Genomic DNA, 25,765 nt, shown 5'->3' with positions numbered 1-25,765 from the left:
TGAAAAGCAAATTGCACTGCTGCTGTTGCTCTTTCCTGGCTTTCTGGCATACAGAATGCTTTTGGTCCTCTCACAGAAGCTCCTTGTCAGGAGCTTCTTACAAAAGCTCCTCATCTTATCTTTGTTCTCTTGACATAACATACTCTGCCAAGGTTTTTCAAAGGCTTCATCTATGTCTTGGGCTACTTCTTTTCCCAAGCTTTAAAAGGAATTTCATTTTAGGATCTGATGTTTTACTAAGAGATTATTTTAACACAAAGACTTGGATAAAAAATACAGCAGAACTTCATTTACTGGCTCCTTTATATGTAAGTGATAGGAGAAGGAAAAAGATAAAAAAAAAGATGTCTAGTATAACTTTTTTTGAATGCGTTCAATGTAATTCCAAAAGTCACTTATTCTTCTTATTGTATTAGAAGTTTTATCACTTGGTTACTCTCCAGAATTAAGGAACCAAATAAATTCAAGAAAAATATCACAGAATCATAGAATTTCTAGGTTGGAAGAGACCTCAAGATCATCGAGTCCAACCTCTGACCTAACGCTAACAGTCCCCAATAACCATATCCCTAAGCTCTACATCTAAACGTCTTTTAAAGACTTCCAGGAATGGTGACTCCACCACTTCCCTGGGCAGCCTGTTCCAATGTCTAACAATGTCTAACAATGTCTAAACTGATCTAGTTCAGAATATTGTTTTCAGCAGTAGTCAACATGTGTCTAGAGAACAGGACAATCATGAATCACCTGTAAACCCTAGAAAATCACAATTCTGGTTGAGAACAACCTATTTCTAACTATTTATCATCCAGTACTTGATATGATGTTGGTATGTTCCTGTAATAGAAAGGATGGTAAACAAAAAATAATCATAAGGAACTTCCCAAATTGTAATGCATCTCTGTTTATTTCTGTTTCATCTATGATTTGATGGGTTTATTTAAAATATCCTTTCTCTTTTCCAGGGCAACGGAAGACCCTTACTCAATTTTTATGGCTCATCATACAGAAGCAATTCCATACCTTCAGGTGCCCTGTAGAGTCTCTCTGTATCTCTTGTTTTATTACAACACTTCTTAGAGGAGTGAGCAAATACAGAGAAGAGTGTTAAGGCACAGATGCATTATGGCATTGACAGCTGATGTGACAATGATCTGCCTATTCTTTTCCTAATAACTCCCTGCATGCTGTTTGCCATCATCTGTTTATCACTTGAAAATGTAATCTGCCACTTTATTACCCATTCCCTGCACAGATCTTCACAGTCAGCCTTTGTATTTACTCTACTGAATTATCCAGTGTCATCAGTAAACTTTGTCTCCTTCCTGCTCATCCCCTGATCATTCATAATCAAAGTAGCCCCATACTACATATACTGCGGGAGTCTACTGCTAACCTTTTCCCTTTCAGATTACTGACCATTTATTCCAAGTCTCTTCTTCCTATTTTCTAAGACAGTTATTTAAAAATGTGATGACCTTTCCCTTTGTCCCATGACAGCTGAATTGCTCTAAGAACCTTTGAGAAGGGACCTTGTCAAATATCTGTTAGAAATACAAGAAAACCATATCAACAGTATGTCCCCTGTGTATGGGCTTACAGTCTTCTTCAAAGCACTACAATACTTTTGCAAGGCAAAATCTGTTTAACTATTCCCCAGTGTCTACCATTTATTCATATGAACAACAGTCCCGTTTTAAGAAGAGTGCCTAGCAATATTTTGTGTACAGCTAGCCTGTAATTACCTCTCACAGAACCTCCCTCAACAACTGGCATTGCATTAACCATCTTCTAATTCTGTGACATTAAGACAGCTTTAATCAAAAAGCTACATGTTAGAGTTTGCTAGCTCAGTTGTTTGGGTTTTGAGCTCCTTAAATGTTTTAAAAATCTTCATGTTTTGTTGCTACCTATTTTTCTGATTTCTTCTATACTGTTTTGTATATCAATTCAGTTTGAAACAATTTAATTCCCAAGTACACCTCCAATAAGAGGACTCTTGTAGAACCAAGCCCTTTCAAGATGAAACTGAGGTCTAAAACATTTGTTTTGCCTTTTTTTTTTTTTTTTTTTTTTTTTTTCTTCTCCGTCTTGGTCTTTTTCTCTTACATTTTATCTGCATTTGGCTGTACCTTTTCCTGTACGCAAAGTGTTCACAAATATGTTTATTAATATTGTTTGTGCTTTTTCTTCCCATTTGTCACCCCACTTATTCATTTGGTGTGAGAGGGGTTGGGGCAGATATTACTGTGCCTGCTTTACTGCTAAATTATAGGTTCCTGATAAAGTTACCCTGAGCTCAAATATTTTCCAAGCAGTGTTGTTAATAAAAGAATTTTTTCCGCTACAGGAAACATAGAAAGTCACAAAACCAACAAGTCACATGAACTCATCTAGATCAAAGCATCATTCTGGATTACATTTTGAAAGGTTTTTAAATCAGTCCCACTTTGTCAATGCATATGATTGCACCTGCATTTTCCTGGCAGTAACGTTTGCATGGTACAAGTTTTCTGTGAGCAAAGTCAAACTGCATTTGCCTGCCAGTAACAGGGCTCAAGAAGTGAATGCAAGCAGATTACCAAACACCAAGAAACTACTTTTCAAAACTTTGGCCCACAAATTTCTTCTTTTATAATTAAAAGATATTTCTACTTTTAAAATTACCTTCTACAATTTTTTTTATATCAGAGGCATAAAAAATGATTAGCTATTTCATTCCTCCCCTGTCTGAAATGCCCCAAACAATGGTTTGATTAAAACCTGGCTATCTTGCTGGTCATATGACTTCTTCTGCGGTTACCTGCCAGTTAATCAACATGAAGAGGTATGTAACTACAGTCTGGTTATTCAGTGATATATAGGTAATATATTTGCCACCAGCCAGAATTGCATCAGATAATTCAACCATTCAGCCTGCTCTCATCTGTGCTGCCAGCAGCCTGCACTTTTGAAAACTCGTAACAGCCTTTTGTAGTGGGCAGAGCAGGAATGGTCTGCTTCACCAACTTTCCTTATATAAGCTCACACTTCAGCTGCTTTACAACACATGGGCTGGATCCCAAATATATGACAGCAAATTTCAAATGACAATAACAGAACAGGAAAGCCCATCCAATGTTGTAGGTTTGTCAAGCTGTTCAAACAAAACATGAAAGGCATCTTAGGGTCCTGACACATCAGCCACAATCAGTTTACAACTCTCACCAAATCTATCCAAATCTTATGCTTCCTTGTCTGGCAGCCCAGTGTACCTGTGAAATCATACAACCACCTGTCTGTCAAATCTGGTAGTGTTCACTGGCTTCTGTGAAGATGATAGCTATTTGTAGTTCTTACATGCTGAATGCTGATCACTACTTGGTATTCAAATAAGTCTCAGAAAGCATGGTTTGTCTCTCCTGACTCCTATTATTGTGCATGTTTCCAATACTCAAAATATTAATCTACATTACTGAGTCATAGCCTGTGAGCCTGCTGAAAATAACATTTCATTCTTATCAGTCATGTCCCCAGGTTTCAGATGTGATGAAAAAAATCTTAAATCATTCATTTCTAATTGTTTTCCATCAGTACTTCTGTAACCCAAATGTTGCAGTTGAGAGCAGAATTCAGATGTTCTCACTCCTGTTATACACAGCCTTATTTTCAAAATCCTCCAGCTTAAGTTGCTCATTGTAGAGAAATAAAGGTGGAGTTAAAGGTTTTAGAAACTGGTGTTTAATTTGCTGAGTAAAAGCGAAAGAAAAGACGGAAAATTATCTCTAAAGTGGAGGTACATTACATCAGATTTGTCCAGGAACTAAGGTTTCCGCTTGATTGGCACAACAGCAGAAATAAGAGTCAATCATCTCCTTTTGATAATACTTGCTATAAGACTTGTAAATACTCGGTATTGTACTACTCACTCATTAGCTATCTTCTGATTCTTTAAAGCAACACGAGAGACTACCAATCACAACACATAGTAGGTATCTGAAGCTGCTCTTTTTTCTCCTTTAAAATTATATGCTAATCCTGAAACAAAACAGATGGCAGATTAGTCTTACTAGTATTGAGGCCCTGATATTGCAAACCTTCCATGCACAGAAGGTTTCATAAATATCACAAACCCTTGCAAGCAACTTGCAGAGCTATCACCAAGTAAAAAGTAAGGGGGTCAACCAAATAGGTTCACTTCACAGTCCTAGTAGGATAGCAACACAGTAGAAATCTCCAGTCAGAGATGGAAAAATTCTCATGCCCCAGCTCAGAAGTACAAATCCACTATTTTTTCACCCCTACACACAACCCTTCCTTATAGCACCTTAATTTCTTCCAGCTGGAGAAAATTAAAATCACAGAATATCCTTAGTTGGAAGGGACCCACTAGAGCCATTGAATACACCTCCTGGCTCCACACAGAGTAACCTAAGAGTCAAACCATGTATCTAAGAGTGTTGTCCAAACACTCTCTGAAGATTGGCAGACATGAGGCCATGACAATTCCTCTGGATATGCTGCTCTAGTGCCCATCCACCCTCTTGGTGAAGAACCTTTTACTAAAATACTCTTTAAACTTCCATGGTGCAGCTTTAAGCCACATCCTATCACATCCTATCACCGGTTACCAGAGAGATCAGCAAGTCCCTTTCCACTCCTTGTCATGAGCAACTTCCAAATAGCAGAGGTCACACTTCAGTCTCTTCTTCTTCAAGCCGAACGAACCAAGTATCCTCAGCTACTCATATGTACTGCCCTCCAGTCCTGCTACCCTTTGCAGTCCCTGTTTGGACACTCTAATATTTTATATCTTTGTATTGTAGCACCCAAAACTGCACTCAGTACTTGAGGTGAGGTTGCACCAGTGCAAACTATACCAGTATAATCACTTCCCTCAAACAACTAGATACACTGTGTTTAATGTACTCCAGGAGACAGTTGACATTTTTGGCTGCCAGGGCACATTGTTGACTCTTATTAAGATTACTGTTAACCGAAACCTCTACAGCAGTCTCTGCAGGGCTGCAGTCCAGCCACTTGCTCCCCATTCTATTGATTCATCAATGACTATACCATGAGAAGGTATAATGTGCACTTGAGAAGCACAGAATCTGGCATTTGCTCTGGTTAAATTTCATAGGGTTGGTGATTGCTCAGTGTTCTCACCTATCAAAATCTCTCTGTAAGGGAATCAAAGGCTCCTCCAATTTGACTATCATTCACAAACTTATTTAGTGTGCACTCAACTTCTGTGTCTAGGTTATTGATAAAAAGCATTGAAGAGAACTGGCCATAAATGGATCCCTGGGTAGTACAACAAGTGTAACCCCTTTTGCTATAGCTCTTTGAGCCTGACCTGCCAGCTGGGTTTTTCATCCATTTTATTACATAGTTGTATGTAATGTATACATACATACATGCAATACTGAATGTTGGACATTTTCTCCAGAATACTGTGAGAGACAATAACTAATGCTTTGTTTTAGTAAAAACATTTACTTGACATCTAACTGCTTTCCTTTCTTCCACTAGGTGAGCAACCTTATAATGAAAGGACATTATGTTGTTAAAGTATGACTTTCTCTTCTTGAATGCATGATGGCTTTGATCAATAACTGCATTGTTTTTCAAGTATTTTTCAACAACTCCCTGAATAATTTTCTCCATAATTTCACCAGGCTCTAAAGTGAGACTGACAGGCCTATAATTACCAGAGTCTTTTCTTCCCCTTTTTGAAAATTAGAATGACTTTTGCCAGCTTCCAGTAAACAGAAACATTTCCAGATTCCCAAGACTGTTGATAAATAACTGAGAGGAATCTCACAATAACATTGGCCAACATTTTCAGTGCCCTGGAATGAATTCCATTGGGCCCCGTAGAATTCTGAGCTTTCAGTTGCAGCAGGAAATTCTACACATGTGCAATAGCAACAGGGAGCTCATCACTCCCCCAAGTCATGGTCCTCAAGCCCAGGCTCTGGAGGTCCCAAGTCCTGGTCCCAAGACCTTTAACACTGGTGTTAAAGGGAGAGACAAAGAAGGCATTAAGCTTTATCTTCATCCTTATTCACAAGGTGACCAACCTCATTAAGTAGTGGACCAATGTTTTCTTTAATCCATCTTTTGCTGTAAACATATTTCAAAAAGCCTTTTTTTTTTTTTGTTATTCACCACTGTACTGGCCAGCTGCAACTCCAGCAGAGCTTTGACCATACAAATTTTCTCCCTACTATAGTGAGCAATAACTTTTTAGTCTTCCTGTGTAGCCCGACCTTGCTTCCAAAACTCACACACTTTATTTTTCAACCAAACTTCCAGGAAGAGAATGCTGTTCAGCCAAGCTGGTGTTCTGCACTGCTTGCTTGATTTCAGACACGTTGGAATTGCCTGCTCCTGTGATCTTAAAAGATGGCTCCTGTAAAGAGTCTGGTATTTATGGACCCCAATGCTCTTGAAAGCAGATTCCCACAGGTTCTTTCTAACTAGCCCCTTGAACAGCCTAAAGTTTTCTTTCCCAAAATCTAGGGTAGCAGATCTGCTGACAGGTGCTCCCATATCTCCAAGGATTTTAAACTCCATGATCATTGTGGTCAAAGCCACCAATCATCACTTCACCAATGAGATTATCTGTATTTATGAACAACTGATTGGAGAGGGCATACTACCTTATTGGATCCCTTAGTACCTGTAGGAAAAAGTTATCTTTTGGTTGCCTCTGGAATTGCCTGGATTTGCTTGTGTCTGCTGTATAATTAATTAAAGGTAAGCTTTGATACTTTAGGATTCATTGGATTTGCAGCCAAACAGCTATTAAAATACCACTTCATTCTGGATTATGTATTGTCCTTATGTAACACAAACTGTGAAGTGCAGGTCCAGTGCTAGGTTTCTCAGCCATCTTTCATATGTGTTAGTTCTTCAGTATCAGCAGGGTGACAAGAAACAGGGAAAACACAGTATTGAGAAGAAGACATTAATACATTATCAGAACATAAATAAATAAATAAATAAATAATCTCTCATGTATAATGCAAATTTGTAATTTCAATAAGATGAATTTTAAGGTTGTGAGGTGCAACACTATACAACATTCTCCCTAATAAAACATTTATTAAATTTCTATACATGAAAAATTATGAGGAATCATTAACAGTGAGGCTTACATAAGCCAGGCTTTATCCAATATAACCAAAATCCTATCCCAACTCGGTAACATATAAATAATAATAACAATAAAAAAATCTAATTATCAGGTTCAGAAGTAAGTGAAAACCCATATTTCATTTGTTAGAACCATGGAACACAAGCTGAAAGAAAGAAATAATCATGTAAAATAAAAATAAAAATGTTCCTCAAGAAGGTGAATGCCTACAACTTGCAAAGCTTTTACTTTTGCAAGTAGCACATGTCTGTTTGCCATTAAAATCAGCAGGCTATTATTCATGGCAATATCTGCAGGAGCCATTCCAACTTCATTTTAAGATAAAAAAATTTAGCTCTCAGCAAGCTGCATGGAAAATTACTTTAAAATACCTCAAAATCTCCGAACATTTTATTTGTAGAGAATTCCATATTCACTGTGGTCATTACAATGGCTCCAAGTTTTCTACTCAATTAGTAAATGTGAATGTTCCTTCAATCATTAATTGATATTTGACATTTAATAACTGTTTAATTGCATTTAAATTACATGATTATATGAGGCATTTAAGTAGTTAACATTAATCGACTTGCAAATAATTGATATTTTGAAATTGTTAGCTATCAAGCCCTTCATCAAATGAATCACCCATAGTAAGTAAAGGGAATTAGCCAGCTTCCTCTCACTGCCTCACCCCATCACACAACCCCAAGAAGACAGCTGTAAGGCAACAGTGTGTTGAAAGAAATCCATTTACCCATTCTGCTGTTGCTTTCAGAAATGAAAACACTAAGGAATGTTTAACCACAGGGGCCTCTCACTTTTCATGGTGACAGCTCTGTGGCCTCTACTGAAGCAGACCCTGCAGAGTCACAGAAGAAATTTCTAAAGGTCCAGCTACTGTGCTGGACCATTAAGCCTCTGAGGCACCAAGAGGAACACGAAAGGATTGTCAGTGTCAGGTCTGAGACAGAAAAAAAAGCTTTGAAATATAAGAACAGATAAAAAGAAAAGCCTGTACAGGTAAGTCATCCTTGGTCAGATAAAAATACCAGGAGAATGGATGATAAAACTGGATTTGTAAAGCTGCTGTCTCTAGGAGAAGCCCAACTCATTTATTTTAACTGAAAACCTGACACACTAGTTTGTTGCAACTTCAGGTTTTAAGAGCCCACAATGAGTACAAGCTCAGCAATAAGCGTAAGAAGAACCACAGAGAAATAGAAGGCTAAACAAGTTTTCTGCATGCTGCTTTATGCACATTTCACCTACAGTATATCAAAGAGAAGATGACACATTTCACCCAAGTTGCTTATCAAAAAAGGCAAATTTTAATTTGTCCTAAAGGTGCCGTAGAGAATATATAGCCAGGAATAAACTCAGTGATGAAGTGATTTGATGTTTATTAGATGCTTAAAGTTGTTCCTGGGGAATATTTGTAATAGAAATGCAGTTTTGAAATGACAAAATGTGACATCTTTATCAAAGGAAAACAGTATATCCAGACAGAACACTATAGATCCTGAATTCAGTTTGACTTCTTTCCCGCACCCTTTCCACCTCCATCCCTCTCCATTCTCCCTCCAACACCTCCCCCCCAAACACATACACACACATTTCCTCAGTTGCAGCCTTGTTGTGAAAGACATGAAGTTTTAAAGCTTTTATTTTTGTGACCTTTTGATTTATCTGGGACAATTGTATATAACTATCCAAAGTTCCACATCCTTGGTAAACATCTGTTTTCCCAGTTTATAGGTTGGCATATTTTGGGCTGACTGTCTCTGCATAAGTAAGATTTATGTTGAAAGCATAAAATGAGAGCAAAGAAAAATGAAAATTATGATGAAAGGTTTTTCCTTAGTTAGCAGAAGTACTAACTCTAACCAAAATAATTTTAGATAATAACCTTTAGAAGATGTAACTGAGATGTGTATGCTTGAGAGACAAGACAAGTCCAATCAAAAGATATAGGTTGAAAGTTACTTTGCTTAAAGCATTGCAAATGGAGTTTGGAGGTAATTTAAATGGGATGAAAGGACTTGCTCTACACTAAATGCAGTCTAAGACCAGAAAATGGTGTTCTTAAGGTATGATGTGTTATGAGAACTATTAGCTTGAAGAAAAGCCATTACAACATACGTGATTAGAAGTTGTTCTGATGTTTCTGTAAGAGCATGTAACATAACTTTCTCAGAATACAGTCAATATATGTGGAAAGAAGGGAAAAAACAGAACAAGGAAAAATGTTGGGCAATTAATCCCCTTTGATAAGGAGCAGTAATAGCTCTTGGCTTAATGCTTCTTCACACACACACAGGGAAGGAGGTGGGTCTGTGAACTAAATTTCTCCATTTTCCCAACCCCTCCTTCTATCTTCATTTTCCTTCCCCAAAACCAGGTCTTCAAATCCAAGTCCCATTCATCTACTGAACATTCCATTGATATAAGAAAAAAACTCAATATGTTCCAGGCTCCTGTACTCTTAGAAACCCATTAGAAACCTTGGAAAGCCACGCCCTCTCTTTTACACATCAAGTCATTGTTCACCTAAGGAACATTTTAATTTGTGACGCCTCTGCTCACTTCCTCATGTCTCTTTCTGTCGAGCTGGAACAGAATTACAGTCTGAGGTGGTTGATTTTGTTCCTCTAAGTGCTTCAAGCATAGCAAAGCAATCCAATCAGCTGAGAACATAGTCAAACACTGAGAAAGGGACCACTGATCACTCATTGGTGTCGATTGCCTCTGTATCTAGTATGTCAGGGACCTATCTCCCACTAGCAACAATAGCAGCTGCTGCTAGCCTGTATCAGTCTGAACTGTTTCACTTCTAATCACTTTCACCTTCAGTGAATTCAGCTCCTGATTCAGTTTAGATTTGACTCTGGTGAAAAATATTCAAAGAATATTTTGTCTGGAATATTAAAAAGATGAGGACCATTTTTTACTTAATGTAACTTTTGAACATTCAGCCACCTGTGCAGTTTAAATTAAACAAATTGAAGTGTTCTTGCACAGATGTGCTAAATGAATCATATCTTAAATTCACAACTCTTCATTAGTGAATTTATATTTGTACGCTCCTAAAGCAAGAATCTCCATGACATTATTTAATGCACCACTTGTCTAAGTCCAAAGGTTTGTTGCAGGAATGTGATGAAAGCACATAATCCATGCATAGAGTAGAATGCTATCCAACCACTTCCTTATCTTCGTCTTTCTTATTTATTCTCTGTTTTCTTTTGCACATATTTGACACACTTTTTTTTTCTTTTTTTTTTCCTTCCTTACAGGGTCTGGTAAGGCATGTGAGAGGGTGCACTAAAACAATAATGCAATGCAGTCTTTTACTGAGTATTTAAAGGCCACAAAATAAAAACACTTAGCACATACTGAACATTGCATATTGAAAACGTTTTTGCAAACTTCATTGATTAATTGTCCAAAAACTCCCTGAATTATCTAAGATGTATTACTCTTGTCTCACTAATGGAAAGATTGGGTAATCTAGCTAGAAAGTACTGTGAATTGTGACTCTCTTTCCCTTACATAAGTGAAACTTTTCTTTCTGGTACATCCTCTCTAGGTACATTACCAGATATGTGCACATAGTTGTTCTGAATGAAAATGAACATGTACTGTTGAAGTCTGTTCACTAAAAAGCTATTACCAGTCAAGGAAAGTTATCTCCCTCTCTCTCTTTATTGAATTTGATTGCTCTCAGCTGACCATTAAATCTAAGTTTATAGGTTGTACCAGAAACTAGCAAAATAAATAAATGAAGAAAAAATGATTAAAAAAAAAAAAAAGTGAATTTACTAACAATTACCATTATGTAATAAAGTGCAGTGTCTCTCAAAGTTACTCCCCTTTGGAATTTTTTTATTTTATTGCTAGCTTATTTTCTATTTTGTGCTAGTTTTTTGAAATTTGCTGCTTAAAGGTTAGTAATGAACAAATTGGTAGCATCTTAATGCAGCTGTGTTGATGAAAGTAATTAAATAGGTAATTCTCTATGAGCTAAAGGTTTTGTTAGGCCACTTTCAGTGGAGTTGTTTGAGTCTGAGATGCAATATCGTAAGCAAAAAAATGACTCAAGTTTGCACTTCATTTCCTTTATTCTGGCTGAGACCCTGACAAATATCATTCAGAAATGATTTGGTGGCTTGAAATATACAGATGATTGTATTTGAAAGTAGAAGAATCTTCCTTTTCTTTCATAGCAGATTTCTAATAAAAAATCTGTTACAGCAGGTTGAATGTGTATTGAAACAAGAACACTGGCTTCTAAGAAAACAGCTTCTTTTAACCTATTGTGTGACAGGAGATTCTCATGGGGAAACCACTGAATCTCTTGTGAGTAATTTTCAGTGTCTATTTCAGAAAGATGGGCTGTCTAAAACTGAATTTCTGCTTTTGAAAAATGTTATATTTATACTCCTGGTGACTGACAGTTTCTTGTGGCAGAGCAGGCCATTTCCTGCTGCACACAGCTTTTTAACGCTGCCTTGGAAAAACACCTAAGCAGTTACTGGGAAAGACCATCTGTTAGGTTAGATAATGCTGGGGTTGTTTCCTGCTCAATTGCTTCTTAGTCCGCTTACTTGAGATAGTCACATAGTAGTCATATTACATCTTTGTGTCAAACAATATCATAAATACATAAATAACATAAAATACTAAATTTAAATGGTTTCCAGTTTCTTCAAAGGCAAAGTCCATAGACATAGGTTTTCTTCCAAGTCCAGCTGAAGAGATTTAAGACATTATAGAACTTCTTACGGTTCCTTTCTTCTGAAGGTTACCACCTAAATGTTCTGTCAACACAGAAGTTCTTGTGAGTTTTTATCTGATTCAGGTCATATCAATCAAGTAGGGTCAAAGCTGTTGGCTCTGCTGATATTGCACAGTAATATCTGTTGTGCATAGAGTAAGAATGAGCCTATTGTCACAGCTGTGTGAGCAGAAGCCATAGCAAAGGGCTAGTAGCAATCAGCTGGGAGGTAGTAATAGAGTAAACTGCCACAGACATTTGTGAAATATACATCTGTTCATAGTCCAACAAACTGAGATTTTTGATTGAGGTTCAGATCATATTGAGTCCCAAATCACGGTTTCTGCCATCAGTATTTTTTTCTAATCCTCTACACTCATCTGCACCAAATTAAAGATGTAGAGAAAATTTCAGTGGCAAAACGATAAAGAAACTCCTGCTTGAAAAACATAGCAAGAATGAAATAATGAACAACAAAAAAAAAGCAAACACCTGCAATAATATCAGTCTCTCTTGATTAACTTAGCTCCCAACTTGCCAGTACAAATGTATGGCATAGAAATGTTCTTTTCCATTGTCTTACTCACCTTCATTACTCCTTCCAGTGTGGTTTCAGTGGGCATCAAAATCTCAGGTGTTCCAGGACTAGTTCTCACTCCAACACACTAAAAAACTCTAATCAAGTTTGTATTAATTGATCTAAATGTAGTAATTTCAGTTCAGAAAGTGCCTGAATATGATGACCCTCCCTTAAGATTATTTACTTCTGTTATTGTCTTATACAGCTTCAGTACTGGTGATCTCTTTGTTTTCCATAGGTGGAAAAAAATGTAGAGCTTAAGACTACGTCTTGATGGAGAATCCTTTGTCACAAAGTTGTTTCACAGATGTAAAGTGTCCATAGAGAAGACCCTTAAACAGAATCAAGGAATAGACTGCACAAGGAATAGACTTGTCCAGTCTATGCATTCTTCCAGACAGAATTTTTCATTAAGATGGTAATTCTGAAGTTTATGTTGGAGGAGAGAAAGAAAATTAATTAGCATTTGATAACCGTGCTGCTGATGAAACAGAAGTCGTGTAAGAAACAAATTTACTTTCCACATTATATCTTCTACACATTTACTCAAAATGATAATTTAAGCAAGCAAAGCTCCCCTGGCCACACTGCAGAGCATGGAAGTGAACAGTCCAGAGTATGTTCCCCAGGATGTTCAGCTTGCCAAGACACACAACAGCTTCTTTTTGGCCGCTGTGTCCTAGTTTCCTTCACATAGAATGGGGACATGGAAAAAGGGATTGTTTCACAAGGTCAAAGCACAGTCTAGAGGCCCAGGTGAGTGTAAGAGCTGAGAGGTGACATTATGTCTTTCCACTTGAAACACAGTATTATTTGCCATTTTTTTATCTGTTCACAAACAAATTAAGAGAATTCTCCTTACTTTCCATGCCTTTAGTAACATGGATTAAAAATAAATCTGGTATGATTTCTCTGAACAATAGTAGAGCTTAGAGTAAAATGATTTGATTTGTGGGATCATGACATTTTTTATTTCAGAAACTGTAGACAACAATGAAGTACACCAGAGGGCTGTGCTGCCATTCAGAAGGACCTGGACAGGGCAGAGCATTGTACAGTGAGGAACCTCATGAAGTTCAGCAAAGACAGTGCAGGGTCCTGTACCTAGAGAGAAATAACTCCATGCACTAGTACAGGTTGGAGCTGACCTGCTAGGAAGGAGTCCTGTGGAGAAGGACCTCTGAGTCCTGGTGGACAGCAGGCTGACCACGAGTCAGCGATGTGACCTTGTGGCCAAGAAGGCCAACAGTATCCTGGGCTGCATTTGGAAGAGTGTTGCCAGCAGGTTGAGGGAGGTGATCCTCCTCCTCTACTCAGCCTTGGAGAGACCACACCTGGAGTATTGTGTCCAGTTCTTGGCTCCCCAGTACAAGATGGACATGGAGCTACTGGAGTGAGTCCAGTGGAGGGCTACAGAGATGATTAGGGGACTGGAGCATCTCTCATACGAGGAGAGGCTGAGAGAGCCAGGCCTGTTGAGAAGCCTTGGAGAAGACTGAGAGGGGATCTTATCAATGTGTACAAATATCTGAAGGGAGTGTGTCAAGAGGATGGGGCCAGACTCTTTTAAGTGGTGCACAAAATGAAGCAAAGGATGTTCCGGCTGAATATGAGGGGGCACTTCTTTACTGTGAGGGTGACAGAGCACTGGGACAGGTTGTCCTTGGAGGCTGTGGATTCTCCTTCCCTGGAGATATTCAAAACCCACCTGGATGCCATCCTGTGCAACATGGTCTAGGTGATCCTGCTTGGCAGGGGGGTTGGACTAGATGACCTTCAGAGGTTCCTTCCAACCTCAGCCATTCAGTGACTCTGTGATTCTATGGTGTTTACTGTCCAATAGCTGTTAGGTTCCCAGTAGCTGTGGCTAATTTTTGAAGAATGTTCTCTCTAAGAATAAAGTAAGAGTAAAGTAGTATTATTCCAAATTAACAACTCAACTACTTTCATTTTTCTATTCAGTCAAGAGACCAGTTCACGACAAAGGTCTCATAACAATGTCATTTTTTAAATTACAGTGTTATCCAAGTCAGAAGCTCATTTCAGGAATGGGAATTCTAGATATTTCAATTAAGTCAAAAATCTGTTCTCCAGGGAGAGAGAAAAATACATATCTCTGTTAGCCAAAAAAGTATCTCAGCAAAAAAAGGACTGCAATACACCTGTACACCTGTACACCTATATAGGTGTGGTCTGAATCTGGATTACCTTTGTTAAGGGTACTTTGTTATCTTCAAGAACACAACAGAAGAATCAGTACATATTTCTTACTCTTGAAAGTCAGCTTGGTTGACATACCAAAAACAAACTTTATAGAACAAGGAAGAATGAAGCTATGTTTACACCTTGCACCAGTATGAATAACATGATGAACTGTAACAGGGAGGCTCTGAAGTAGGCAATATTTGTAATTGTATGTTTATTCAGGTTTTCTCTGCATACTCTTTTGAAAAGCTGCTATAATATCAACCAATTCAACTGACCCAGAAAAAGCAGTAAAAAAAACCCAACTGTGTTCTAAAGGCTGACCCATTACTGCCAAGGTATATAGAATTGCTCAAAATAGTTATTCTGGAATAGGTTTGAAGCTTCCAGTCTGAACTCTGTTTTTCCATAGAACTGGCATCCCTGATGTTATCAGTGACTTTAGCTGGTCACTGTTGTTATTATGTCTGTGCTTTCTTTGCTCACTGTGAACTAAGGCAACAAGCTGCATTTAGCAACTCAATTTAAAGCTGAAGTACGCTCATAATGTCATTGATGAATATTCACAGAAATATCATTTAGCAGGAAACATATAAATGAAGCAATGGCAAGAATAAAAAACATTTGTGGAGATAATATCCAGAAATCTCTAGGGGAAGACAGGGTGGGGAATGGGGTGGATTGCAGGTTTTTTACATGCAAAACTGTATTTTAATTTTTGACCACCTCTAATCAGAATGTGTCTTTGTAGGAATTATTTTTGTTTTATTTTTCATGTAACCTTAACAAGAAAAACACCATAGAAGGCCTGAAAGAAGACTGCTTTGCGCTCTGCACCAAGGACACTATAATTCACTGTCAGACTGAGAAAATATTCACAGAGGAAAAAGATTTTGGAAATCACAACTAACACCAAAAACACGAAAGAGGTTTCCTTGAGTATATTTGGAACAGACAAATCAAAGAGGTGGTTCAAGGATAAATTACATCACACAAGATTTACAGCAAATTGAGCTAAGTTTTTGTTGTTGTTGTTGTTTTATTTAAAAAAAAAAAAAAACTTGTTTAAAATCTGGAATTTTAATTGGAAAGTAAAGAAAGAAAAGTTTGGTGTTACAAAAAAAAAAAAAAAAAAAAAAAAGTAGAATCAATCTGACTGTAGGACTAAAATACCTTTGCTTTGAACATTTTTTCCCATTTTTATTAGAGTTGAAAGCATGCCCATTGATCTAGCAAGAGCAATTTGCTAATAATTAGACCAGCAAGATGAGACCTGGGATTTTAACCAGGAAAGGAGGGAGGAGGGGATGCTCAAATTTCACAAGTCCAAGTTTAATACAGATAAGAAAGGAAAAACTCATAACCTTTCTCGCAGCGAAATACATACAATTATGCTAGTGACTATGTCAAATTACCATGCAAAGCCATGAGTCTCATTGTTTATATATTCATGCAGAGTTTCAGATATTTTAGGTAACCATAAAATATTTTACCACTTACTCATAAAAAGTAGGATAATTCTGCTTTTCCCCATCATCTGCAAGTGATTTGTTTTATATTTACCTTTGTCCACAAGATACAAGTGCTTGTAGTTTGATTGCCCTAGAACTGGTAGTTTGCATTACGTAAAGCAGATAGAAAGCCAGAAATATATTATTTTAAATAATAATTACCTTTGAAAGTTTTTACACAAGCATTTGTGCATTCCAGCTTGATGAAACATTTTTAAAGATACAAAATTTTGTGTGAAAGAATGTAGGTTTTTATGAATAGTTAAGAAGGTAACTGTTCCTGTCATCATCCTTGCTGTGAATGCTTATCAACCAATTCAAAAAAAAAAAAATCAAAGGTATTCATTTTCTCATAAAATATGCATTGTTTTTTTTTATTTTAAAAGAAAGAAATCAATCAATTTTAGTTTGAAAGGCACATTAAAAATGTAAGCTCAAGAGTATGAGATACATTTCACAGAAGATTGCAACTGCTAACAGTATTTTTCTCATCTACCAGAAGAAATCAAATGAAACCAGTTCGCCTCCAGGGTTTTAAACATCATTACAATTCATCTTAATAATGAAGTTAAAATTAACTGAAAGAAGACAAAATAAAAAATAATAATAATAAAAAAAAAAACTTTCCCCCCTGTTAGCCTATGATTTTATTCAAGAAAAAAAAAATGGATAAAATTAAAGTCTGCTGTATATATTTAACATGAATGATGAGATATCAAGAGGGGAGGGGTCATTGGGTTCAGGAAGTAAGAGATTGTATATAACTTCTACAAATATATTTTCAAAAGCAGTAAATATGTGTGCTTACCAAATAACACAAAGAAGCATACAAAATATAATGACAAAGGTATGAAGGTATGCTATAATTATATCAATAATAACACACTTCAAAACATACAGCAATGTATGGTTCCAAGGCAGCCTTTTTATGTATTTATTTATTTATCTGCAGAAGAATGAAAGGAATAGTGCAGAGGTCAGCAAGAGCACCTGATCTATCCAGACCCCCCATAAACGCTTTAATGAGTTTGCTTTCAATCCTGACCTTGATATTACACCGTGCTGAGCACTTTCAATTCCTACTGTATGTGGAAAGTACTTTACAGTATAAAGCTGGCTGTCTCCCATCCCCTCAGAGATGAACCAAATGTTCACTAAGCTTCCTAGGAATGTTTTATATCACAAATTAAGTCCTTTAGGACAAATAAGGTTGTCACATCCCAGCTATGATAATGGTGTTGACAATAATGCATAGTGCTATAAAGCTGAACAAAAGGAGAGTACTGGAGATTTCTACAGCTGTCAGAAAAGATCTCCATTTTACTATCTTTTTACCCTGTCTGACTGTCAATTTTAGTAGCGCTAAGTCACCATGCAGCTGTTTTAAACATTCCACATGCTTAAAGAAGAGCTTTGGAAAAAAATGTCTTATGTTGACTTCAGCTTGATGAAGACAGTAAATGGAAAGGAACCTGACCCTAGGAGGTCAGATTATTCTTTTGCCCTTGATGCTTAGAAGAAATTTTTCAACAACAAAAGCAACAAAGTAAAGGAAGGAAAAAGGAGAGAAGGGAATTTGTTCTCTGACAAGTTTTTCACTGATTCTTTCAGCATAAGAGTTGCAAGGTTACAACATGGCTGAGTCAGCTGCAGTTAAAATTGAAATTACAAACCCCAGAGTAGGTGCATTTTAGCCAAGATAACATCAGGGACAGTCAAAGAAACTGGAGCATTCTTCCTACTCCTCCCCACCATTTTGTGCCATTACCATGCACTCAGAAAAGCAACACATAGAGTTTAACCCCATTGGAAGAATGTAGAAATTTGCAAAGCTTTACAGTCAGCCAATGGAAACACACACTTTTTTACAACCTCCTAATAGAAGGAGGTGGTGACTGACCCTGGAAACTGTCCTTGTTTTTACAGACAGTGGTCAGTATTTAGCACTCATTAGACTGCATCACACCTGCCCAAAACTTGACCCTACTGTCTTTCAAAGCTCTTTGAAACACCAGCAGTATTCACCATGCAGGATAAATATGCATGTGTGTACCTCCTTGCTGTGTAATTGTTTGGATGTTAAAAGACAATGTGTCCCAAAAGCTACCTGACAAAGCTGTGGAGGAGACATCCAGGACAGACTATAAACAGCACTGGAGTACAGACTGGGAGAAGAACTCACTGACTGCAGCCCTGCAGAGAAGGACTGGGGGTTCTGGTGAATGAAAATCTCAACACAAGCCAGCAGTGAGTGCTTGCAGCCTATAAGGCCAACTGCATTTTAGGCTGTATCAACAGATGGGTGGCCAGTAGGTGGAGGGAGGTGATTGTGCCCCTCTGTTCTGCCCTTGTGAGGCCCTACCTGGAGCACTGCATCCAGGTCTGGGGCTCCCAGCACAAGAAAGATGAGGAGCTGTTTGAGCAGGTCCAGAGGAGGGCCACAAAGGTGATCAAGGGGTTGGAGCACCTCTTCTATGAAGAAAGGCTAAGAGAGCTAGGGATGTTCAGCCTGCAGAATAGAAGGCTCCAGGGAGACCTCATTGTTGCCTTTCAATAATTAAAGGGGGATTATAAGAAAGGTCTTTAGTGAGATAATGACAGGACAAGGAGGAATAGTTTTAAACTAGAAGAGGGGAGATATAGATTAGATGTTAGGAAGAAAATATTCACTCAGAGGGTGATGAGGCACTGGAACAGGTTGGCCAGAGAAGTTGAGGATGCCCCATCCCTGGAGGTGTTAACAGTCAGGCTGGATGGAGCTTTGGCCAACATTATCTAGTGGGTGGCATCCCTGCCTATGTCAGGGGTATTGAAACTAGGTGATCTTTAAGGTCCCTTCCAACCCAAATCATTCTGTGACTCTATAATTCTAAGATTCTATGAAACTAGGATTCTATGACCATGACACCACTTCTGATTCAGAAAGTTTCTAAGTTGAATTTCTGAAGACTAGGAGAGTATTCTGGGAAAGTATTTCTGCATTTGTCCCTTCTGTATATGTAGGTGACAGCTACTCGCAGAGACAGGATACTGTGCTAGATTGACCCTTAGTTTGACTAGATCCAGTTGCTCTTCTTTTCACCTATCATTTTTTTAGATCATTGAATATTGCTACTAATAAAAACAAAATTAAATAAAATGAAAGTTTTATTTTCAAACTGTGCCCATAGAAAAATGATTGTTTTGTTTGTCCTCTCTGCTTGTATTTTGTTCATAATCTTGTCTTATGTCTTAGTCTGGTACTAAGATAGTACGTTTACCATAGCATCAAGGTTTGTTGTAGTAATACATTTGTCCAACACCTACGAGGGGCCCCAGTCTGGTTTCTTCATCTGAAAACTATTATAGTAGAAACAAAATGTACAACTGTATGGTGCTTTCCTTTGAGCTCAAAAGGGTGGATATATAGTATTTCTCTTTTAAATCCTCTTTACAATTGGAGATAAAATTCAAAAAAGTACAGGTCACAGGTTTAGTCAGTTTCCCTCCTGAGAAGGTGGGCAAGCTGTTATGGCTCTCTTTGAAACATCTTCTGTCCTTTCAAATTTTCTACTTGCACACTGTGTTTTTAAGACCTTTGTGCTTTGTTTCACAGAGTGAATGCATGGAAATCCATGAAGTGTCCAAGCACACAAAAAGCTGCTACAGTTCAAAAAACCTTAATCTGCCTTTTTTAATTAAAATATAACTTTTCTTGGCATTGTGAACTTTCAAAAGTAAACTGGAAATGTTTTGTACTAATTAGCTTTTTCAAAATCTTTTTTTTTTTTTTTTCTAAAGTCACATTGCCTACGGCAAAATATTACCTTGAAGATGTGAGGAGGCTTAGCGGAGAAGATATTGACTGAGCTGTTAGCCAGAAGAGCAGATCTCAGTGGAATGCAAGTTTGCACTTTGATGGAGCTAACATAATGAGTGGATATTTCCCTACAGCCCAAGTACTCATTTGCAGTAAATACCCAGTATACTGGTGAGGTCTTTACAACTCTTTGGCAATACTGCCAGAGCTTTGGGATCTCTGTTAGTAGAGGAAAGGACATGCCTGGAACACACTGTTGGACATACTTTTGCTAAAGCAAAAAAATGACTCCCTGTGTTTGCTAATCTGTGCTAATTTAATTACCATAATTTTGTTTATTAACTTCACATGTACATTTTAAGTACTTTGAAAGAAATAAAAGTGGGAACACCCTACAACAGAAGGTAACCTTCATCATTTCAAGCAAAAAGAGCACTTACTCATTTCTTTCACCTTTTCCCAGGCAGCTGTGTGTGACAAACAAGATGACAACAGTGAGTAAACCTGTTACACGGTAACTAGTTTATGGAGCTTCTGAAAATGTTATAAGAATACTTAATTACATAAATAAAACTAATGAGAAATGATGCCATTCTGTGCATTTCTGTGACCTGTAGTGCTGTGCTAAATCCAGTGACAGAGCCTGCACAGTGGTGTTATAACAATCAGCTCTTCAGGTACCAACAGATATTTCATTTGTGTGGCAAAGTGCCACAAACCTGTTAGGAAAACCATATGCAGCATCATTTCTCTGCAACATATACAGTTCAATAAATAAATTAGAATGAAATTGAGTAATCAGCTAAACAATGTTTTGACTTCAGTGGGGTCTGTTTTCACTTCCAGGCTCCTAGAAGCAGGGAAGATGCTGACAGAGGCAGAAAGCCATTCTCATATCATTATGGAAGCCTGAACTCAGTATGACCCAATATTATTTCAGAATACCTAGTTACTGTTAGACTTTTAAGCTCAGCAGAGCAGGGCATTCCTGTTTGACTGCTATCTGTCTCAGCAAGACAGCGGTTCTGACATGAGCAGGTAATTGCTACCACAATATAAATATCTAATAAAAAAATAACAGAAAATATTCTAGTTTAGATTGTTTAGTGTACTGTCACTATAAGATGACTGGTGTTCTCTCTTCACTTTGCTAGCAAAAAAATCAATTAACTCATGACAATAGTTAAAGACTTGTTGAATAAACACTGATTATTCAGTGGAAATTAACTTCACTTATTAACTAATCCAAAGAAAATATAAACTCTGTTTTGCAGAAACAAACAAACAAACAAACAAAAAAAATGATCTCAGAGGTTATACATCATAACATTAGCTATAGTGAGCTCACTATCTTCCAAAATACAGTGATAACTTTTTGTGTAGTGGAAGCATTAAACTGTGGCAGAAATAATTTGAATTGTTCTGTTTCAGACTAGTAAAGGGCTTGTGCACCTGAAAGTTTGTATTTTTTCCAATGTTGCTTTCTTCAACAAAAGACTTTTTTTCTCTGTCAGCCTTGTCTGTCTTATATAGTTTCATGATGATTACTAACATCACAATTTATCTGGATTTTCATCTACTTTCCCAGTGCAAAATGTCAGGTCCATTACTACACAGTAAGTAAGACAAGGAAGGCAAAAAAAAAGGTAGCAAGAATGGGTTCCCATCCATGTATTATTTGGAGTCATAAAGATAGTGTGAATAGATGGGTACACATTTAAGTACATGTATAGAAAAATACATGTGAATGAACTCCCCAGATCCTGGATCCTAAGGACACAGGTGGGGAAACAGAAGTCTAAATGGTCTTTGGGACTAAATGACTGCATCCAGACAAGTATGAGAGATTTTAATACTGAGCTTTTTAACTGTTCAGTGAAACATTTCTACTATTACAAACTATCAGCAATTATGAGAAACTTTCAGTACACAGTGTAATGATTGGTCATGCAGAGGGAGTTATCTTTATTTTCTATTCTCAGAGAGTAAAGCTGACATTGAAATCAACACCTCTGTCTTCAGTTGTTTAATCCCGTGACTTACATTTAGAAAATATAATAATATATCAGTATTAGGGAGGAGTAATAATGGTGTTTAGTTTGCTACACACAAATGATTTCTGCATGTGTACAAAAGTCTAATGTGCTTTTGATTTCTCATTCATCAGTAGGAATTTTAGATCTTTTCATCACACCACTGGTTTCAATCTCAGCAGAAACACAAAAATAGCTTATCTGCCTTTAAAATGTGCAAGTGGAGCACTACTTATAATGAATGTGTATTAAGTGAAAATTTAGGGATTTCTTCCTTGAATAAATTAAAGCATGTTATTAGAAGGTAAATGAGAGGATATATTCGAGTCTAGAAAGTGGGAAGAAAGTGCCAGAAGTCCCTCCTCAATCTACTCTTAGATTTTGAAAAAGAAGAGAAAAAGTATATAAATGTATCTAAAGATATTAATATGAGTATGATCTGGAAAGAATGAATTTGAGTAATAATCATATTGTTCTTTCTCTGGGTTATTTATGCCTTTCAAGTAACATTCTGAAATAAATGAGCAAAGTTACTTTCAGCAAATACTTATTTTAGTGGCTAAACTGAAACAGTAGTTTGTGAGATAATTGGGTTATTCTTCCTACAGGGAAATAAGTACTTATTGCTTTATGTGCTTTACATAGTTGAAAATCAATAATGTAACTTCAAGTGTGGGAGTTATTTAGTGACTTAGATTCAAATAACCTTTTAAGTCATTTCCTCTCTTTTATTTTTCTTAGTTCACAATTTACTTAACAACCCATTTAAAGGGACCAGATTTTTGAAAAAAAAAAAAAAAAAAGTAAGCTTGTATGTACATATGTTTTGGATATCTGCATAAACTACTTCATACTGTAAACAAAATTTGTGCGTAGAATGTATACTGTTTTCATTGACCTAAACGTGGCTTTTTAAGCATATCTTTTAAGGATGACTATTACATTTAACACACATTTTAGAGTTGCATTTATTTTTTTGCTGTAGCTGTAGTTTCCCATTATCAAAAGGGATAGAACAGAATAAATGGTCATGTTTTATTTAGTAAAAATGAGATTTTGAAGATTTTGATTTTATACTGATTTTCAAATTGCATCAGGTTGAAACAGATATGTAGACATATTCTTAAACTTCCACATTAATTGTCATCTACAGGAGGAATGCACATGAATGGTGTATTCCTGAATGAAAGCTGAAGCATTATTATTCTTTCCTTTTGCTTTGTTTTAAGCTTAGAGCAATAAAGTCAGTTCATTACCTGAAGCCATTCTTTACAGCTCATTGTTCTGAAAATAAGTACCACAAATAATGAGTATACTCTATCTAGAATTTTAGGCTGAAGAGGAGGGGTTTGCTTTGCTACAGTTCTGTTGGATTATATCCTCAGGTATGTTGTTGAAAGTTAAATAATGCATTGAGAGATGGAGAGTACTAAATAATGCAGATTTGCAGGGTATGAGGTTTTTTTTTTTTTTTTTTTTTTATGTTAAGCAAGAGAAGGTTCTTTGAACAGAAAATTACAATGGAATGGAAATATATTCTTGTGTTAGAGAAATTTTCATTTTAATTTTAGGCATTAAAAACAATTCATTAAGCTCCAAATTAACTACAATACATATATTCTAGACCACAAAATCAGGAATTATTCAGGTATCATGTATTAGATATCAAAATGTGAACAAACACAGGAAAATATAATATGTTCCTTTATGCCATACTCATATTAAAAAGCACTTATGGGATAATTTACCTTTACAATTTCATCAGATAACATCAGATTCCTTAAAGTTACCTTGTTTAAACTATTTACTTTACTTTATACTTTAAAGTAAAGTACTTTACTCTGTACTTTCCTGAGAATTTGATGTCATATCCTAGCCCAAATTCATATGTCTGATAAAACACAAAATCTTGAGAGTTTACCTCAGATTACAATACCAATAATTATTTATATATTGTTTATTTCCAAATAAACAACAACAACAAATCAATGAGGTACCTAAACAATATGGACAGTGTTTTTTTCTTTTCTTTTCTTTTCTTTTCTTTTCTTTTCTTTTCTTTTCTTTTCTTTTCTTTTCTTTTCTTTTCTTTTCTTTTCTTTTCTTTTCTTTTCTTTTCTTTTCTTTTCTTTTCTTTTCTTCTCTTCTCTTCTCTTCTCTTCTCTTCTCTTCTCTTCTCTTCTCTTCTCTTCTCTTCTCTTCTCTTCTCTTCTCTTCTCTTCTCTTCTCTTCCCTTCCCTTCCCTTCCCTTCCCTTCCCTTCCCTTCCCTTCCCTTCCCTTCCCTTCCCTTCCCTTCCCTTCCCTTCCCTTCCCTTCCCTTCCCTTCCCTTCCCTTCCCTTCCCTTCCCTTCCCTTCCCTTCCCTTCCCTTCCCTTCCCTTCCCTTCCCTTCCCTTCCCTTCCCTTCCCTTCCCTTCCCTTCCCTTCCCTTCCCTTCCCTTCCCTTCCCTTCCCTTCCCTTCCCTTCCCTTCCCTTCCCTTCCCTTCCCTTCCCTTCCCTTCCCTTCCCTTCCCTTCCCTTCCCTTCCCTTCCCTTCCCTTCCCTTCCCTTCCCTTCCCTTCCCTTCCCTTCCCTTCCCTTCCCTTCCCTTCCCTTCCCTTCCCTTCCCTTCCCTTCCCTTCCCTTCCCTTCCCTTCCCTTCCTTTCCGTTTTATCCTTATTATTTTTATTTATTCAATTAGAGATATAGGAACTGGTACAAACACTCAGAATGATTGTTATATGATTTCTTTGACAGATCTTTGACAGACCTTACCAGGATTAATTCTCTAGCCCTCAGAGAAGAGACTAGAGACCCTGCTTCTATCTTCAGCCTGTGTGTGTGTCCTGGCTAGCTCATGTCTGCAGAACAATTGTACGCCGAATGCTCCCTAGGATCCCATTGATTTCAGCCTTTAGAGTGGGGGACCTATAAGAGGAAGCCATGGCTGAGAAACAATGAACAGCGCTCACCAAGCTTATGCCCTGGTAGGCTATAAGTATGTGTTTCTAGGACGGCATGAAAGGATCAAGACTGCTGAGCAAACCTGGTTCAATCTGAACAAGAAAAAATAAAATCCAAAGTATGAGACATTAGCCAGCATTGCAGACAGAATCCCAGGGAAATCAATTCTCTTTTACTAAGCAGGATCCAAAATAGCAATTCTGATTTTATACAGTTTTTCACAAAATTGTAATACTTTTAAACACAGATGGGATTAGAATCTATGAGTTAGAGCTCAAACCTGCAGGGTACTCAGGCTTCCTTTGGTAATATCCAGAACAGTAAATGAAACAGGGCCAGGGTCCCACAAGTACTGACACATGTTAATTCACAATGTTAAACTCTCAGCATACTCCACAGAAGAGTTTTGATATTTTTCAGCTTTTATCATGTTATCAGACAGTTACTGGGTGGGGTCTGGGGACTAGGTCATGCCAGGGATTGTTTTTAAAAGGTCTTTACAACATTGCCACAAGGTTCTGAAGAAGAGATATTGGCTGTTTATTATTATTATTATTATTATTATTATTATTATTATTATTATTATTATTATTATTATTATTATTATTATTATTATTATTATTATTATTATTATTTAAAGGTGTGAGCAATGCTTTGCCACCTGGTTGTTCCAGGACCAGACAATGGTCCCTCGTCTCCAGTCTTTAGCCTTAGAGTCTACTACACCCATACAGTGACCACCTCCAGTTGTCTCTGCAGACCACATCCAGGATCCTGCAGCACTCTGCTCAG

Source organism: Aythya marila (assembly GCF_965140915.1).
Source record: "Aythya marila genome assembly, chromosome: Z".
Classification (NCBI taxonomy): Eukaryota; Metazoa; Chordata; class Aves; order Anseriformes; family Anatidae; genus Aythya; species Aythya marila.
Note: the sequence above shows the minus strand (reverse complement) of the source record.